Raw genomic sequence first — 4,758 nt, 5'->3', positions numbered from 1 at the left:
GAGCCGCGAAACGTTTTAAAGAAAGCGACCTGGTTGTGACTCAGCCATAACATTTTTTTTCTGTTTGGTTTATGATTGTTTTGCGGGCTATTTTCAGCAATTGTTCCAACAGTTTTCTTCTCATGTATAACTGGCTTGTTTCTTACTGTTAAAAAAGGGTGTACTGTGTGCATTAACTTTGCCTAAATCTTTGAAGTGAACTGCCTAATAAGTTTTCTCTTTACATGTTATCCTCTAGTAATCAAGTAATACTAGTGGTGGGTTTTTATTTGGATCTCATTTTTCATCAATTTGAATACATACTGCAGGTCGTTTTATGTAGACTATTGCAATTTGTTTGAACTTTTACTTATGCGTTTTCATATTTTCCCAACTATACGAGTAAAGCAAATGCCTGAATGCTTGTTTTAAATGTTTAAAATAAATGGGCCCATTTGGACAAGTCTTATTTTAATTTTTATAGACCAATTCTCTGTCAGTATACATAATTTCACATTTGAGTTGCTAGATATGTCAATAGACTTTCTAAATTCCCTAATTTTTAAACCTAACTAGACTAGTCCAGAAATGTTACCAAGCTTACATTTTGTCCTCTTTTTTTTTCTTTTTTTTCCCGAGTGACGGACGGGGAGTTCGACCCTGTTGTATGGGTTGATAACCAACCCATTAGAAGGGAGAATGTACTGGTCCGTCACAGTTGGTAATCAGAGCGTGTTCCGATTTTTACTGGTCTGTGGTTGGATTTCTTTGTTTTACTAGATTGTTCGGTTATTCAAGAATTTAGTTTCATTCGTATGCTTTGATTTTTTTAAATCCCATTGAAATGTTCTGGATGTGTTTAATTTGAATCTATATTTAATTAAGAAGAAAGTTGTTATTGTTTGCATGAAAATTCTCTGATTAATGTTAGGACTGTGTATACCATTCTTTTTCGATAACTTTGAGTTGTTCCGAAAGAAGATATTTGAAATGATACTTTGCTTTGAACATTTGAAGTGTTAGGTTCTGTTAATGGCTTCCAAAAATATTCTTTTTAAGATTTTATTTTGTATCACAGAATGCCAAGTCTTTTTCTTTTTTGTTTTGGGGTTTAGGGGAAAAGTCAGAAACCGTGATATACATATTACTTCTTGTTAGTAATGAACATTACTAACATTTTCTAACTCATGTAAATATATTTGCATTGTGAAGATGCCTCCGAGGATCCTGAAGCTTAAAGGTGTTGCTTCAGCTAGAAATGGTAAAGCCAAGAATCTTGCTGTTGCAAAAATGATGAAAGCAAGTTGTGAACAATTTGCAGAACCGTACAAACCATGGATGGTGTTATTGAAAACCAGAACCAGTCGCGGCCTGGTAATGTTATAGACTTAAAGGAATTCAGGAAAGTGGTTGGTGAGAGAGCGTTCCATGGTACCGAAGAACCCGTAGAAGCTGAAAAGTGGTTAAAGGGTATAAAAAGGGAGTTTGACGCACATTTGGTGGCTGAGGAAGATAGAGTACGCTTTGCTACATATATGTTTCAGGGTATGCAGACGATTGGTGGGAATCCGAAAAGAGAATGGGAAACGAAATAAGTATGTCATAGGCGCAGTTTGAAAAGTTGTTTCTTGACAAGTATTTTCCTCCTACAATCAGATCCCTGAAGTGTACCGAGTTTGCTACCTTGAAGCAGGGGACCATGATGGTTACTCAGTTAGACAAGAAATTTAATGAACTCCAACGTTATAGAAAACATCTTGTCGAGACCCAGGAATTGAAGGCTCGAAAACTAGAAGATGCATTGAAGCCAGAAATCCGTGCCCAAGTGGTTCCTCTACAACACCCAACTTATAAGAAGGTTTTCGGAGCCGCATTAGCTATTGAAGCTAACTGGATAAAAGCACAGAAGGAAAGGGAAGAAAGTGAGCTGAAAAAGAAGAAGAATAACGACGATTCATCCTCTCAACAGAAACATCCTCGTTTTGATCCTCCCAGTTCTGAGAATACCACCAACAAAGACAAAGTGAGTGGTTGTTTCCGATGTGGAGAAGGTCATTTAATCAAACCTCCAGTTCTAGCACCACCGAAGCCGCAATACGTGAACCAACCCCAACAAATGAACGCACCGAAACAGAATTTTTATGCTAGACATCCTTACCAACAGAGTACTAGTGTGCCACCCTTCCAGCCCAGACAACCAAATAATCAGGGTAAGCTAAATCACATTGCAGAGGTTAAAGAGGAAGCAAAGGGCGTTGTTATCGAAGGTAACCTCCATTGCTCTTACTTAGTTTGAATTTCGGGAGAATTTCCTTTTTTTTAGGGGTTGATGGTGTTACGATACTAAAATCTCTCTTTGGTTTTGAACCCGAACTCAACCCATTTGAGAGGGAAGCTAGAATTATATAGTATGCGCGTGCGATCCTAATATAGGTGCATCTAGCTGTGGAGAGTGCCCTAAACCAGTATAGATTATCCCTTAGCGGTTTTAGTGTGCCTCATTAGGATATGTTATGGAAATCCTAGCATGAGTGCCACGCGTAAGGCATGAGCAGTGGGGAGCATGTCTGTTTTTTCTTTTCTTTTCCCAGTCTTTTATAAGACCACCAACTTATTTTTCTTCCTTCTGTTCCATTAAAACTTTGTTCTTCCCTAAACTTTTCTGTGCTGTTTTCTGCTCAAAGAGTCTCAAACAAAAGAAGAAACTGTAGCTTTAAAATCTGAAATTCAAGTTCAACCTATCAATTGTTTCCAGGCGAATTTTGTATTCTGCAAAGGTAGGGGATTTCTTCTCTTGAAATTTGTTTTAAGTACCAACTGCTTCTCCCCTAATTTAATTTGAGTATGTTTTTCTCTCATTTCTGTTGATTTATGTTTCATTTACTTCAACTTCTTGAAGATATGCAATACCGTTGAAATGTTAATCTTCCATGTGAATTAGTAAATGATTATTGAGGATTTTTTGAAAACCATGAGTTTAACAAATTTTGTTCAAAATCCTTTTTCAAATGACCCCAGATTTTGGTGGCTTTACTTAGCCACAAACTTGTTTTAAAACTCCCTTGATCTCTGCATTTCAACCTTGCATGTTTCTACTGTTATAAATTTCAAGTGTTACAAATGAATTTTTTGAAATGCTATGCAAGTAAACTTTTAAACAAACCCTCCAACTGTTTGTTAAAATGACCCAATCGGATTTGTATTTGAAGCTCCATTTATAGCCGACAATTGAAATCATTTTATAGATTCTTTTTTTTTTGTCTTGCTCTTCTCACTACCCTGCAATTCATGATTTATTTTTGTTAGCCGTGTTCTCATCGGTCACCAAATTCGTAATCTTATTTGTATCCAAAACAAAAGGGAGTTACTTCAGTTTTGAGAAATTTTAAACATTTTAAAACCATCATTACTCCTTGATTCGTTAACTGTGCTTGAAGTCAAGTTTTGATATTTTGCATCTGTTTTATTAGCCATGGTTTTCAAATTTGTCTTACTGCTCAATTTTGTATCTTCTATTTTATCTCTTTTGCTTGTCATCAATTTATATGACCTCACTTCCATCTTATGTTAATCCCATGAAGTCTGGTTAATAACTTTTTTATACCTATTTTGTCTTCACTGTTGGATGCTGATCATTACCATCTTTAAGCCATTAACATTTTGCTGTTAAATGTTTTGTTCTTGTCAAGATTTTGTGAAATGATCCTCTGTATTCAACTGTTATTTTTATGAAGTATGGGTACTTACTGTAATGTTTTTGTGGGATTTCCTTCTTATGAAAAAGCATAGTAGGAAGCTAGATGACTCTACTATAGGACCATCAGGCCTTAATTGGCACCCCATATACGGATGGCAACCCGGAAGACCGTATGTTTGATAACGGTGGCTGGTATCGGACTACCTTGACGACGGCGTGCGCCAAAGGAATAGTAGAGTGACTTACGTCAATATTTCGTACAGAAGGTATCGGACTACCTTGCAGCACCAAATTTTAGTCATCGCATGATTGTTTAAAGCTTTACATTTTGTAAAATTATCATTGCTGCTGCTCTTGCCTATGCCTTCTATTTTTTTACGTCAATATTTCGTACTAAATTGCTATATCCCCTGATGAGTTATGGCTCACCCGTTTTAGTTTTGTTTTCCACAGAGTACGAGCGGAGCTTGCAGCAGTAAGCCGGGCAGAGCTTACAGCAGGCTTTAACGTCTCGAAAGTTAGTATTTTGTTGTCTATAATATGTGTATCACGGGGTTGCTGGGTAGTTTAGAAATGTAAAACATCCATGCCTATTTTCCTGTCGTTCTTTTGTGGATACCGCCATATTTTTGATGTGTATAATGGCTTTTTATTTTGCAACAAAATGATAGGCTTGGATTAAGTTTGTAAAGTTTTAAGGTCTGTTTAGATTCGGCGTACGCAGAACCTCTTATAGAACTTATTACATTTCTTGGAACATTAGTGCCTGAGCATGCTGCAGTATATGTAAATTAATTTCCATAGACTTGTTTTCTTCTCATGTATACCTGGCTTGTTTCTTACTGTTAAAAAGGGGTGTACCGAGTGCATTAACTTTGCCTAAATCTTTGAAGTGAATTGCCTAATAAGTTTTCTCTTTACATGTTATCCTCTAGTAATCAAGTAGTACTAGTGGTGGGTTTTTATTTATATCTCATTTTTCATCAATTTGAATACATACTGCAGGTCGTTTTATGTACACTATTGCAATTTGTTTGAACTTTCACTTATGCATTTTCATATTTTCGCAACTATATGAGTAA

At 36.2% G+C, this 4,758-nt stretch overlaps 1 long non-coding RNA gene across 1 annotated transcript; it reads left to right on the top strand.

Moving 5' to 3' along the window:
* Positions 1-2,587: 2,587 nt before the first annotated feature.
* On the top strand, positions 2,588-4,438 carry LOC113330315. Its single transcript, XR_003350163.1, has 3 exons — positions 2,588-2,756; positions 3,764-3,942; positions 4,130-4,438. It is a non-coding gene; the product is annotated as an uncharacterized LOC113330315 (long non-coding RNA).
* The last annotated feature ends 320 nt before the right edge of the window (positions 4,439-4,758 follow it).

Source organism: Papaver somniferum, unplaced genomic scaffold (genome assembly GCF_003573695.1).
Source record: "Papaver somniferum cultivar HN1 unplaced genomic scaffold, ASM357369v1 unplaced-scaffold_118, whole genome shotgun sequence".
Classification (NCBI taxonomy): domain Eukaryota; kingdom Viridiplantae; phylum Streptophyta; class Magnoliopsida; order Ranunculales; family Papaveraceae; genus Papaver; species Papaver somniferum.
This window is presented reverse-complemented; position numbering and strand designations above follow the sequence as displayed.